We start from the raw sequence: 14996 nt of genomic DNA, 5'->3' as shown, positions 1-14996 counted from the left end.
TAGGGTTAATTTAGCATGGCCAATCAACCTAACCTGCACTTCTTTGGACTGTGAGACTTCTGACGAAGGAGCAGCGCTCCGAAAGCGAAAGGCATTTTGCGACCAAATAAACCTGTTGGACTTTAACCTGGTGTTGTTAAAACTCTTACTGTGAGGCAGCAGTGCTAACCACTGTGCCACCACTTCAAGATGTTCCAGCCCAGCACACGATTTTCCCTGCCACTGATGGGGCTGGAAAATCCCGCCCAGAGTGTTGCAAAGCAAGGAGAGAGCAATAAATTACAATATAATTGAACATATTTGCAAATTTACACTCAAACGTTGTATGCGTGGCAAATCTCGGATTTTAGTTACACAGAGCAAAGGAAAGCTGATCTCCAAAGCCAGTCTCAAGGAACCTTGAGGGCTGACGTTAACACTGGCGACAGATCCATTCTCCGCATGCATGTTGAAAACATGTTTTTGAGAGAGTCGACGAAAGTAAATTCAATCCAGTGAAAGGCAGGATTAATATTAAAGATTGAACAATGGCCAAATACTAAATTTCAATTTGTCAAGTCTAAATTTACTAAAATTGTGTCCCAGGTTTTATGAGTCCTTCATTTATTGTACTTTTCTTACACAAAGTGCTTGTTCACACAACTGCAATGCTCGTGGTTATTTATTCAGCAATTTAAACAAGGTCATAGAGGTTTACAGCATGGAAAAAGCCCCTTCAGCCCAACTTGTCCATGCTGCTCTTTTTTTAAACCACTTAGCTCGTCCCAATTGCCCGCGTTTGGCACATATCCCTCCGTACCCATCAAACTGTCTAAATGCTTTTTAAAAAACAAAATTGTACCCGCCTCTATTACTACCTCTGGCAGCTTGTTCCAGACTCTCACCACCCTCAGTGAAAAAGTTGCCCCTCTGGACCCTTTCCTATCTCTTCCTTCTCAGCTTAAACCTATGCCCTCTAGTTTGACTCCCCTCCCTTTGGGAGGGTATTCCAAAATTTGCCGTTATGGTTTATGGGTCAGTGTTTAGTTGTAAAAAGAATCTTGCTCCCCCGTGAATGAACTGACTCTCTCGCGACTTGCCCAACAGATGCTGTCTGTCCTTTGGTACCTCACCCTTGCAGCTTTTTCACACACAGGTTTTGACAGCAAGTGCTTGCGGATTACTTAATTCCTATTTGGTAAATGACAGATGTGGAGATAGCAACCAGCTTTAAGAATCCTGGCTGTTTTTTCTTGTTCCGTTGCTGGGGCAGCAAGGGTAGTTGTACTTTCCCACTGGGGTCGGCCAACATGTGGCAGGAGATCCAACAAGCACTGCACGGATTACTTCCACAACGTGCAATGCATTTTCAAATTAAACTCCATGCATCAGCTGTATTTTCCAACAGTATTTTTGGGAATATAAAACGCAGTTCTTACCCTTTGATCCTTGTCACCTATTAAACAAATAACTCGAAGAGTCGGTATCCATCTTTTGAACTCAAGCATCCAGTTGTGCAGTGTAGACTTGGGGACTAGAACCATGTGAGGTCCAGGAATGTTTCTATAATGTTTCATGTACCCAAGAAGAGCAATAGTTTGCAAAGTCTTCCCGAGACCCTGTTAAACAAAGTAAAACAATTAATTCTCTTAGAATCAAAGACTGTTTTTTCACCAGTGTTGTCCTGAAGCATTTCTGAAATGTACTGGAAGAAACCATTCGGCCCATCAAGTTTGTTCTGCAAGTTAATTAGATCATAGCTTATCTACATCGTAACTCCATTTATCTGCCTTGGTTCCATTTCCCTTAACACTCATCAAACAAAAACCTGAGTTTCAGTTTTGACATGTCCAGACTAACCATGCCTCAAGTTTTTTATAAAATAAAAAGCTAGGTTTTGGCAGGAAGGAGGAGAAAACAATCGTTCCAGGTTTCCGCTAATCTTTGAATGGTTCACCCTCGAACATCCAGGAGAAGATACTTGTTCCCTATTTAGAAACATCAAAGATAGGAGCAGGAGGAGGCCATTTGGCCCTTCGAGCCTGCTCCCCCATTCATTACGATCATGGCGGATCATCCAACTCAATAGCCACATCCTGCTTCCACCCCCCCCCCCCGCCCCACATAACCTTTGATCCCATTCACCCCAAGTGCTTTACCGAGCCGCCTCTTGAATACATATAATGAATGCCTCGCCCCGTTTTGAACCGGGAACCTTTCACGTTGGGCGAACGTGATAACCAGTACACGACAGAGACATTTATCTTATTAAATCCTTTAAACTAAACATCTCACATGCCTACACCAAACAATTGTTATGTCTTCAATCAATGTGTATTCATACCGTTTCATCTGTCAGGATACCATTAATGCCATTCTCATATGAAGAAATCAGCCAATTCAGTCCACGGATCTGATAGTCGCGGAGTTTCCCTCCTTTTACATCGGTGGAAGAGACCCCAAACATTTAGAGCCTTCAACCATTGCAAGAGTCTGCACAGAATACAGCTTAAGGGGAAATGAAATCAGTGCCATGACCAAAAGGAAAAGTATTACTGTTTCAGGAACCATTGTACCGAAAGCACCATGATAGCTTGAGACAACAAAAAGCAAGCAGCACAATCCATTTGGTATTAGGGTCTCAATGTTTGCATAAAGAATGTCAGCGTTCAGACGCAGGCTCCAAAACAAAGGTGGTGATTTTCACCACGACTTCTACCATTCTATAGCAGCTAAATTGACCAATAAAACAAGGCCAAAGTATATACAGAAACATAAACTGTTAAACAGAGCACCTAAACTTCACTAAGGCAAGTATGAGCAAGATTGGGAGGGCAGAGAGAAGGAATGATGGTGAGGAACCAGGTTACTGGGCTTTGACTGCTTTGTAAGAAATCATTGCATGGACATTACTGGGATTTTTAATATGTTATGAGTATTTGGAGCATTGCGTGCAGTTCTGGTCATCACACTACCAGAAGGACATGGAAGCTTTGGAGAGAGTGCAAAGAAGGTTCACCAGGATGTTGCCTGGTCTCAAGGGTGTTGGCTATGAGGAGAGGTTGAATAAACTAGAATTGTTTTCATTGGAAAGACAGAGGCTGAGGACAGACCTGATAGAGGTGTACAAAATTATCAGAGGCATAGGTAGGGTGGATAGTCAGAAGCTTTTTTCCAAGGGTGGAAGTGTTAATAACAAGGGGGCGCAGGTTCAAGGTGAGAGGGATAAAATTTAAGGGAGATGTGTGGGGGAAGTTTCTCACAGAGTGGTGGGTGCCTGGAATGCACGACCAGGGGAGGTGGTGGAAGCAGGCACATTGGCAACATTTAAGAGGCATCTCAACGGGTAAATGAATAGGGAGGGAATAGAGGGATACAGACCCAAATAAGGACAGAAGGTTCTTTCTTTATTTTAGTAAGGGCATCATGATTGGCACAGGCTGGGAGGGCTGGAGGGCCTGTCTTGTGCTGTACTTTTCTTTGTTCTTTGATTGGGGAAATACCATTTGGGAGAACAGATCATTCAGCTCACCATTTCATAGGGTAAGGAACTGATTATACATGATTCTCAACACCAAAAGGACAGCATGTTACATGTACGCAATCTGTATGATAATCCAATTATTCCTCATGAAAACAGATGATTCCTTTTCATGTGGCGCACACTAACATGTTAAAATGGCTGCGAGGACCCCATGAAAAATAAGTTGGAGCAGTTTCAACTCAGTTCCTTGGGAGCACTGGTTGAGAGGGCAAAGCTGAACAAAACAAAGAGCAAGGTGAAAGGCTGATATATGAAATACATGTCATACTGGCATGAGGGAGATCTTTCAGCTTTACCCTGCATTTTATTCATGCTGAATTTGACCTCAAAATACTCAATATCCATAATATCCAGTCAGAAAATATGTCAGATTCCAAGTTAGGCTGGAGTGAGCCCGTGGTGTCTGTCAGCATTAGTAGATTGTTCCATTAAAAAGACCCCTTATGCCAATAAATACAGCCAATTAAACCAGGAGAACGGGAGGTGCTGTTTTTGGAGATTTAATTACAACAGTCTCAAATGTCCCACAAGTCTAATTTTGCCAAAATTGAATACCGCACATCGATGAATGGTGACTGAAAATGTGAAAGCAATTGGGAAAAGGGAGTGAAAACTGAGCGACATTAACTCATGTATGAAATAATGAATAAAATGGCTTTACACACATGATGGGGATTCTTCAAACCTTGTGCAGACATTGGTTGTCTTGCTGTTTTCTGACAGTAGCTCTTCATCCTCTTCCTGTTCCGTACGACGATGCCGATAGCTAAGAATTAAAAGTGAATTGGTTTGTGCGAGGGGTTACTATTACTTTCCAAACCATTTCAAAAGAGCTGTTACTACAGTCAATTTCAAATCCACAATCGCTTCAGAATAAACAGCACCGCACAAATTATTTTGGAGATTGTGCATCACTTTTGTGGTGAAGATTAGTACATAGAATCCTAAAGTGCAGAAAGAGGCCATTTGGCCCATGGAGTCTGCACCGGCCTCAATCCCACCCAGACCCTATCCCCATAATGCCATGCATTTACCCTCGCTAGTTCCCCTGACACTAAGGGGCAATTTAGCATGGCCAATTCACCTAACCCTAATCTTTGGACTGCGGGATGAAACCGGAGCACCTGGAGGAAACCCACGCAGACACAGGGAGGATGTGCAAACTCTATACAGACAGTGACCCAAGCCGGGAATCGAACCTGGGTCCCTGGCGCTGTGGGGCAGCAGTGCTAACCACTGCCACACTGCCACCCTAACTACTGTGCCACCATGCCCTACGTACAGCATGTTATTGAACTAAGATTCAAAATTGCAATTCATGCAGATGGCCATTATTTTAATTTAAAGTTGATTCCAAACATAAACTTTGAAATCTACTGTTCTGTCAATACTCGACCAAGACCCTGGTAGATTACACAGCATATGAGTATTTTTTTAATTTAATTAGGTAATTACACATGTATAATCTTTTGTGCCAATAGTTGTCAACATCCTCTTCAATCATACACGTGACAAATTTAAGAACATCAGTGTTTTTAATGCAAGGTTGACAGGAATTCCACGCCTGTTATACGGATGCAGGATATTTTAACACTTGGTGACTAAGATGCTGTTTGAACTTTAAAAAGGCAGAGAAAAGGTGTCGGCCATGCAACCTCAGACATCTGCTTCTTCAATTAAATCATGCCTGCTGTTGCTTCATATCACTTGATAGTGCACCCAACAAAGAAAAAAATCCATTCAGAAAATTTAGCACCCATAGCCATTTGGGGCAGACCTTTCCACCAAGTGGAACGAAATAGCCCTCGCTTTCAATCCTTACTCACCTCGTTCTAATTTTAAGATGTGCCCCCTTGAACCAGATTTCCCTCAAAAGAAATTAGTCTCTGTATCTACCCTATCAAATCCCCTGATCATTTTAAACACCTCAATTTGGTCACTCTTTAATACTCTAAACTCAACGGAATGAAATCCAAATTTATGGAACATGTTATGTTCTCATAACCTAACACTAAGACCGGACAGCATTCCGGTGCCAGACCAATATTACTTTCCTGAGGTTCGTTGCCCAGAACCAAAGGCAGTCTCCAGCTGAGGTTTGACTAAGGCTCTGTACAACTTCCTCATTTTTTCATCCCAATCTATTTTGAGATAAATGCCATCTTCCTCTTAGCATATTCCACTATCTTTTGTAACAGTGCAGTAATATCGTGTTATTTGTATATATGGAAACTCAAATCTCTTTTGCTCCTCCACAACTAATCTCTCTTGTCGAAAACACTTAGATTTGCCTTTCTCAGTTCCAAAGTGGGTGGCCTCACACTTCTCCACACTGAACTACATTTGCCACAGCTTTGCCCACTCACTGGGCGATGCCCTCTTTGCAACTCCATCATATGATCCCAATTTGTGGTTGCTCCTAACCTAGTCTGCAAATATGGATGAAGCAGTAAACAGTTATATCCAAATCACTGAAAGCCGAGGCCCCAAAACCTCAAGGAGGAACGAAAGCTTTCCTTCCACCATTCTACTTTGATCCCAACATTAATGCCTCTTTGGCCTTCGAACGCGAGGAACACTTTCCAAGTTGAAATCTCTCAGAATTTGCATCATGAATCCAAAAACACATTGCCTGGAAGATATCTTACTCTCCAACCGACAGAAGCGTCTGTTTCTCATCTTTCTTTAATCCAGGGCGCCCGGGTTTCATCTTTAAAGGAGACGTTGGAGTTTTCTGTGCAGCAGGTTGGATAAAGTGGGCAAAAAGCTCGGTCTGTTGGAGCAGATAATCAAATCTATTTGCCCTGTCTGCTTTCCGTCGAACAAGAAAAAAAAATGTTCATAAGAAAATAACGCATTGAGTATTAACGTCACAAGAGCGTGCAAACACATCTCATTTAATCTACAGTCAATCCACAGTTCTCCTTGTGGGGGCTGCAGATTTGTTTTTATTGAAGCGTAATAGTCCGTGTCTTTGGAAAACAGCCTTTCACCTGGTATTACTTTGTAAATTGGGCAACTGAGTAACATTTGGGTGAGGTGGGGAAAGAAGAATAAAGACAACCCTCTCTGCTGTGGGGCTATTAAATCATTCCCACTGTAATTGAGATTTCACTTTGTGATAGTAAATTCAAAAATGCTCTTCAAACACAACCTATATTTCTACTTAGAGGACAGTACACAAATGTGTATAGTACTGTACGTGCCAGCTTCAAATTTAGCACTGTTCATGTTTAACTCTCTATAAAAAGTGTTAAAAGCACAAGTTAGTAGAATGTTTGTGCAGGCAAGAGGAGGAAGCTTGGTGGTTAAAATCTTGTGGTAAAAGCAGCCATTTATCTACCACAATATTTCTAAAATAGCTCAGTAGTTAATAACCTCTATTCGATACCATTTCCAATGGTTTGCTGGCACTACCCTGATGCTAAAATTGCTCCATTTACTAAGCGGATATTGCAAAACCAAAGCAAGAGTGTCCAAGTTTAGAAAGTCAAAACCTGTTCAATTTTGAGAGATTAAAAATATGATTCGTTCCATCCATGAACCACGAGGGAATATTTTATACAGTTTATATTTATACAGTTGAACAATGCAAAAAGACAACTAATTGCTGATTTGAAAAGGCCACAACTCCACTTATCGCACCCACAAAAAGGAGGGTCATGGGATGTGGGCATCACTCGCTAGACCGGCATCCATTACCCTCAAGGTGGTGGTGGTGGTGCGCAGCCTTCTTGAACAGCTGCAGTCTGTGTGGTACATACACCAACAATGCTGTTCGGGAGAGTGTTCCAAGAGTTTGACCCTGCAATAGTGATATAGTTCCAGGCACTGTTTTTGAGTTGGATGGAAACTTGCAAGTTATGTTCCCAAGCATCTGGTTGGGGAATCTAAAACACGGGGGCACAGTCTCAGGATAAGGGACCAATCATTTAGGGCTAAGATGAGGAAATTACTTCACCCAAAGGTTGTGAATCTTTGGAATTCTCGGCCTCAAGGTGGTTGTGAATGCTCCATAAATACTTTAAAGTCTGGGATAGACAGTTTTTTGGTCTCTCAAGGAATCAGGGGATATGGGGAATGGACGGGGAAATGGAGTTGAAGCCCAAGATCAGCAATGATCAAACCGAATGGCAGAGCAGGCTCGAAGAGCCATGTAGTCTACTGTTGCCCCTCCTAGTGTTGTCTTCCATCTGCGGGCAGGCCCGACGCCTTTTTCTCTCGCACCCTCCAAGGCCCTGAAATTCGGCACTCTGCGGTGGAAAAAGAGGCTCAGGCCATTGTGGAGGCCGTCCGGCATTGGCGCCATTACTTGGCTGGAAAACGATTCACCCTGCTCACGGACCAGCGGTCCGTGGCGTTCATGTTCAACAACACGTTAAGGGGTAAGATCAAAAATGATAAAATCTTGAGGTGGAGAATCGAACTCTCCACCTACAACTATGATATCATGTACCGTCCGGGGAAGCTCAATGAGCCCTCAGATGCCCTGTTGCGTGGAACATGTGCCAGTGTGCAGGAGGACCGGCTACAGGCCCTCCACAATGATCTCTGCCATCCGGGGATCACTCGGCTCTTCCATTTTGTAAAGGCCCGGAATCTACCCTACTCCGTAGAGGATGTCAGGTCGATAACTCGAAGCTGCCAGGTATGTGCTGAATGCAAGCCGCACTTCTACCGACCTGACAGGGCACACCTCATTAAAGCCACTCGCCCTTTTGAAAGACTGAGTGTTGATTTCAAGGGCCCCCTTCCTTCGACAGATCGGAATGTGTACTTCCTCAACGTGGTTGACGAGTACTCCCGATTCCCTTTTGCCATTCCCTGTTCAGACATGACCGCTGCCACGGTTATCAAAGCATTGCGGGATCTTTTCACCCTGTTTGGTTACCCCAGTTATATCCACAGTGATAGGGGTTCGTCGTTTATGAGTGACGACTTGAGGCAATACCTGCTCTCAAAAGGGATTGCCTCAAGTAGGACTACGAGTTACAACCCCAGGGGTAACGGGCAGGTTGAAAGAGAAAACGCTACAGTCTGGAAGGCTGTCTTACTGGCGTTGAGGTCTAAGGGTCTTCCAGTCTCCCGTTGGCAAGAGGTACTTTCTGATGCGCTCCATTCAATCCGGTCCCTCCTGTGTACGGCAACCAACGCTACCACACATGAGCGGATGTTTACCTTCCCTAGGATGTCTTCCTCTGGGACCTCACTGCCATCTTGGTTGACGTACTCAAGACCTGTCCTCCTGCGGCGGCATGTTAGGATCCGCAAGTCCGACCCTTTGGTTGAACAGGTCCATCTCCTCCACGCCAACCCTCAATATGCCTATGTGGCATATCCTGATGGGCGAGAGGACACGGTCTCTATTCGAGATCTGGCACCTGCAGGGGACCTGGAAACCCCCGTCGCTCCCGCACCTCTGGTTAGGGACCCCTTGACCTTTATCTCCCCTCCTGACACGGCGCGGGCAGTATCGGGACCACCACTTAATCCTCTTACTCCCGTGTACAGCTTGCCTGAGTCCAGGAGATTGTCGCCACCTCGGGGCGTTCCTGAGTCCAGGAGATTGTCGCCACCTCGTGGTCCACCCGTCCGTGAGGTTCTGGAGGAGTCACTGGACAATGCCTTGGAGAGAGGGTCATCACGGTCACCAGAACCGGCGCTACCGCCAGTGTTGAGGAGGTCACAGAGACGGTGCGGCCCTCTGATACGACTGAACTTGTGAATATATAGACAGTTTGTACTGTTTTTTTTGCCCCACCGGCCTTTGTTTTAAAGGAGGGGTGAATGTGGTGAACCATAGATGGTTAGCACTATGGGTACTGAACCATAGATGGTTAGCACTATAGGTACTTGTACATATGTTACTGTTGTTACTGTTGGGGTTAGGGTTGGGGTGTTCCACCTGTTGGTATTGTTCTGTGGTACACTCCAGTTGGCTCCACCTACCTGTAGGAGTATAAAGGTCACTGCACTGCCTGGTGACCCTTTAGTCTGGGATTGTATTGTTGATGATGTGGAGATGCCATTGTTAAGCAGTATGCTCCATTCTTGTTACTAATAAAAGCCTTTATTTCCCGGGTACGATCCAGCCTCCCGAGTGATTTAATCGCGCATCACACATCTCATTTAATCTACAGTCAATCTACAGTTCTCCTTGTGGGGGCTGCAGATTTGTTTTTATTGAAGCGTAATAGTACGTGTCTTTGGAAAACAGCCTTTCACCTGGTATTACTTTGTAAATTGGGCAACTGAGTAACATTTGGGTGAGGTGGGGAAGAAGAATAAAGACAACCCTCGCTGCTGTGGGGCTATTAAATCATTCCCACTGTAATTGAGATTTCACTTTGTGCTAGTAAATTCAAAAATGCTCTTCAAACACAACCTATATTTCTACATACAGGATAAAGAACAAAAGAACAAAGAAAATTACAGCACAGGAACAGGCCCTTCGGCCCTCCAAGCCTGCACCAACCATGCTGTCCGACTTAACTAAAACCCCATTCCCTTCCGGGGACCATATCCCTCTGTTCCCATCCCATTCATGTATTTGTCAAGATGCCCCTTAAAAGTCACTACCGTATCCACTTCCACTACCTCCCCCGGCAATGAGTTCCAGGCACCCACCACCCTCTGTGTGAAAAATCTGCCTTGTACATCTCCTTTAAACCTTGCCCCTCGCATCCTAAAGCTGTGCCCCCTAGTAACTGATTCCTCTACCCTGGGAAAAAGCTTCTGACTATTCACTTTGTTCATGCCTCTAATAATCTTGTAGACTTCTATCAGGTTGCCCCTCAACCTCTGTCGTTCCAGTGAGAACAAATTTCTCAAACCTCTCTCATAGCTAATGCCAGGCAACATCCTGGTAAATCTTTTCTGTACCCTCTCCAAAGCCTCCCCGTCCTTCTGGTAGTGTGGCGACCAGAATTGAACACTATATTCCAAGTGTGGCCTAACTAAGGTTCTATAAAGCTGCAACATGACTTGCCAATTTTTAAACTCACTGCCCCGGCCGATGAAGGCAAGCATGCCGTATGCCTTCTTGACTACCTTCTCCACCTGCATTCCCACTTTCAGTGACCTGTGTACCTGTACACCCAGATCCCTTTGCCTATCAATACTCTTAAGGGTTCTGCCATTTACTGTATATTTCCTCTCTGTATTAGACCTTCCAAAATGCATTACCTCACATTTGTCCAGATTAAACTCCATCTGCCACCTCTCCGCCCAAGACTCCAACCGAACTATATCCTGTTGTATCCTCTGATGGTCTTCATCGCGATCTACAAATCCACCAACCTTTGTGTCGTCCGCAAACTTACCAATCAAGCCAGTTACATTTTCCTCCCAATCATATATATATTACAAACAGCAAAGGTCCCAGCACTGATCCCTGAGGAATGTCACTTGTCACAACCCTCCATTCAGAAACGCACCCTTCCACTGCTACCCTCTGTCTTCTTTGACCGAGCCAGTTTTGTATCAACCTTGCCAGCTCACCTATGATCCCATGCGACTTTGCCTTCTGCACCAGTCTGCCATGAGGGACCTTGTCAAAAGCCTGACTGAAGTCCGTGGAGACAACATCCGCTGCCCTACCCTCATCAATCATCTTCGTCACTTCCTCGAAAAACTCAATCAAGTTAGTGAGACACGACCTCCCCTTCACAAAACCATGTTGCCTCTCACTAATACGTTCACATATTTCCAAGTGGGAATAAATCCTGTCTTGAAGAATCCTCTCCAATAAATTCCCGACCACTGATGTAAGGCTCACTGGCCTGTAATTACGTGGATTATTCTTGCTACCCTTCTTAAACAAAGGAACAACATTGGCGATTCTCCAATCTTCTGGGACCTCCCCTGTACAGTAAGAAGTCTCACAACACCAGGTTAAAGTCCAACAGGTCCATCTGGCAGCACAAGCCCCTGGAGTCTCGCTCCCCACCCAAGGTGAGCGAAGAGCTGTGCTCACAAACAGGGCACACACAGACACAAACCCAATCCACAAGACAATGGCTAGAATGCGAGTCCCCAGGCAATCAAGTCTTCACAAGTACAGACAACGTGAGTGGAGAGAGGGCCAAGCACAGGCCAAAGAGGTGTGAATTGTCCCGAGCCAGGACTATCACAATATGGATAGTACTATACGCGCCAGCCTCAAATTTAGCACTGTTCATGTTTAACTCTCCTTAAAAAGTGTTAAAAGCACAAGTTAGTAGAATGTTTGTGCGGGCAAGAGGAGGAAGCTTGGTGGTTAAAATCTGATGGTAAAAGCAGTCTTTTATCTACCACAATATTTCTAAAATAGCTCAGTAGTTAATAACCTCTATTCGATACCATTTCCAATGGTTTGCTGGCACTACCCTGATGCTCAAATTGCTCCATTTGCTCAGAGGATATTGCAAAACCAAAGCAAGAGTGTCCAAGTTTAGAAAGTCAAAACCTGTTCAATTTTGAGAGATTAAAAATATGATTCGTTCCATCCATGAACCACGAGGGAATATTTATACAGTTTATATTTATACAGTTGAACAATGCAAAAAGACAACTAATTGCTGATTTGAAAAGGCCACAACTCCACTTATCGCACCCACAAAAAGGAGGGTCATGGGATGTGGGCATCACTCGCTAGACCGGCATCCATTACCCTCAAGGTGGTGGTGGTGGTGAGCAGCCTTCTTGAACAGCCGCAGTCTGTGTGGTACATACACCAAATAATGCTGTTAGGGAGAGTGTTCCAAGAGTTTGACCCTGCAATAATGATATAGTTCCAGGCACTGTTTTTGAGTTGGATGGAAACTTGCAAGTTATGTTCCCAAGCATCTTGTTTCTGCTGGTTGGGGAATCTAAAACACGGGGGCACAGTCTCAGGATAAGGGACAAATCATTTTGGGCCAAGATGAGGAAATTACTTCACCCAAAGGTTGTGAATCTTTGGAATTCTCGGCCTCAAGGTGGTTGTGAATGCTCCATAAATACTTTAAAGGCTGGGATAGACAGTTTTTTGGTCTCTCAAGGAATCAAGAGATATGGGGAATGGACGGGGAAATGGAGTTGAAGCCCAAGATCAGCAATGATCAAACCGAATGGCAGAGCAGGCTCGAAGAGCCATGTGGTCTACTGTTGCCCCTCCTAGTGTTGTCTTCCATCTGCTGTCCTTGTTGTTCTAGTTGTTAGAGGCCATGAATTTGGAAGGTGCTGTCAAAGGAGCCTTGAAAAGATACTGCAGTGCATCTTGCATCTGGTTGACGCTGCTGCTAATTTATGGGTGGTGAATGGAGTGACAATCAAGTGGCTGCTTTGCCTTGGAAGGTGCCGAGTGTCTTGAATGTTGTTGGAACTGCACTCATCCAGCCAAATGAAGGATATTCCTTCACACTTCTGACTCCTGCCTACGGATTATGGATAGGTTTTGGGGATTTAAGTGGTGGGTCATTCGCCATAGAATTCCCAGCCACTGACCTACTCTTGTCGCTCTCAGTAATGATCTGCTCAGTTCAGTTTCTGCTCAATGGTAACCCCCAGAATGTTGATGGCGGAAGATTCAACAATGGTAAAGCCGCTGATTATTAAGGGGGAAAATGGCTCGAGTCTCTCTTGTTGGAGGTGGTCATTGCCTGGCACTTGGATGGTACAACAGTGATTTGCCACTTGTCAGTCCAAGCCTGAACATTATCCAGGTCTTGCTGCGTGCAAGAACAGGCTGCTTCGGTATCTGAGGAGGTGCAAACTGTACAAAACGCAGTGCAATTCTCATCTGTAAACACCCTTACTTCTGACCTTATGATGAAGCAGCTGAAAAAGTTTGGGCCTCGGGCCCCACCCTGAGGAACTCCTGCAATCATGTCTTGGGGCTGAGATGATTGGCCTCCAACATTTACAACCATCTTCTTTTGTGTGAGGTATGACTCCAGCCAGTGGACAGCTTTCCTGATTCCCACTGAGTTCAATTTTGCTGGGTCTTCTTGATGCCACACTTAGTCAAATATTCCCTCAATGTCATTCACCTCACTGCCACAACACGAATAGGACACAACACCTCTGCTTAGTTTAAAGCATCACAACACAAGGAACGGGGAAATATCAATCAACTTTAAAAGGTACAGCAGGCCACTACTTACTGAAGAAGCAAATATCTCACCTATCAGTTATGGTTACCACATTATCATAGTCTTCTTAGGACGTTATCATTCCTGATCTAACAGTAGTTTGATCCTTCTGCAAGTTGGCCATATTCTAAGTTATCGAATATTGAATGATGTGCATCATTCAGCTAATGAAAGACTGCAATTGCCAGGACCAGCTTTCAAAAATGGGACTAACCACCCTGTGAAGTCAGGATACTGAAATTCCTCCTGAGGAAATTCAGGCTGAAAGTATTGCGAGTCAGCACTGGTGGACGAGGATTAAATCGGCTCCTGCTCTAAAAGATGGAGCGATAAAGCTGAAAAATTTAAAACAAAAAGCTCACAAGACCAGCACCCTCGAGCAAAGCTGGACTTTATTTGGGTGGTGGCAGTGATACACAGCTGGTTCCCCCAAGATGATAACCTAATAAATTCTAATTTGTTAATTACTTGATCCAAATTAAAATGAAGATAAAGCAAAGAGACTTTCCATGTATGAATGAATTACAAAACGATGTACAAATGAAAATAATTTAAACAAATGCTTCCTTTACTGATTTTACAATTTTTTCTTCATCGGCCGGATCCTCCTCTTTCACCTCTGGCTTAGGCACTTTGAATATAAACATCACCCACTGTCCATCCAGTACAGGCGGGAGCGGGGTGGGGGGGGAGGGGGAGAGGGAGGGGAGGGGGGAGGTGGGGGGGCGGGGAGGGGGAGAGGGATGAGAGGGGTGGGGGAGGGGTGGGGGAGGTGGGAGGGGGACGGGGGAGGGGAGGGGGAGGGGGGAGGGGAGGGAGAGGAGGGGGGAGAGAGGTGGGGAGGAGAGGGGAGGGGAGGGGAGGGGGGAGGGGAGGACTGAGAGAGGAGTGGAGAGGGGAGGGGAGGGGAAGGGGGAGGGGGGACGGGGAGGGGGAGGGGGAGGGGGGAGGGGAGGGGGGAGAGTGGAGGGGGAGGGGGGAGAGCTGAGGGGAGGTGGAGGGGGCGAGGGGGAATGGGGGGAGGAGGTGATGGGGTGGAGGAGGAAGGGGGGAGAGGGGGAGGAGGGGGGAGGAGGGGGAGGAGGGCGGAGAGGGGAGGAGGGGGGAGGAGGGGGGAGAGGAGGAGGCGGGAGGGGGAGGGGAGGGAGAGGGGGAGGGGAGGGAGGGGGGAGGAGGAGGGGGGAGGGGGGGAGGAGGGTGGGAGGAGGAGGGGAGGAGCGGGAGGAGGGGGGGAGGGGGAGGAGGACGGAGAGGGAGTGGAGGGGGAGGAGGGGAGAGGGGAGGGGAGGAGCGGGAGGGGAGGGGGAGGAAGGGGGAGGGGGAGGGGAGGGGGAAGGGGGGAGGAGGGGGGAGGGAGGGGG

The 14996-nt window shown here is 45.8% G+C and overlaps 1 pseudogene; it reads right to left on the bottom strand.

The window, feature by feature from the left end:
* Positions 1-14282, bottom strand: part of LOC144510904 (SWI/SNF-related matrix-associated actin-dependent regulator of chromatin subfamily A member 5-like) — a 49750-nt pseudogene extending 35468 nt beyond the window's left edge.
* Positions 14283-14996: the final 714 nt, after the last annotated feature.

This window comes from Mustelus asterias, chromosome 23, assembly GCF_964213995.1.
Source record: "Mustelus asterias chromosome 23, sMusAst1.hap1.1, whole genome shotgun sequence".
NCBI classification, from domain to species: Eukaryota; Metazoa; Chordata; class Chondrichthyes; order Carcharhiniformes; family Triakidae; genus Mustelus; species Mustelus asterias.
Note: the sequence above shows the minus strand (reverse complement) of the source record. Positions and strands in the feature narration are given on the sequence as shown.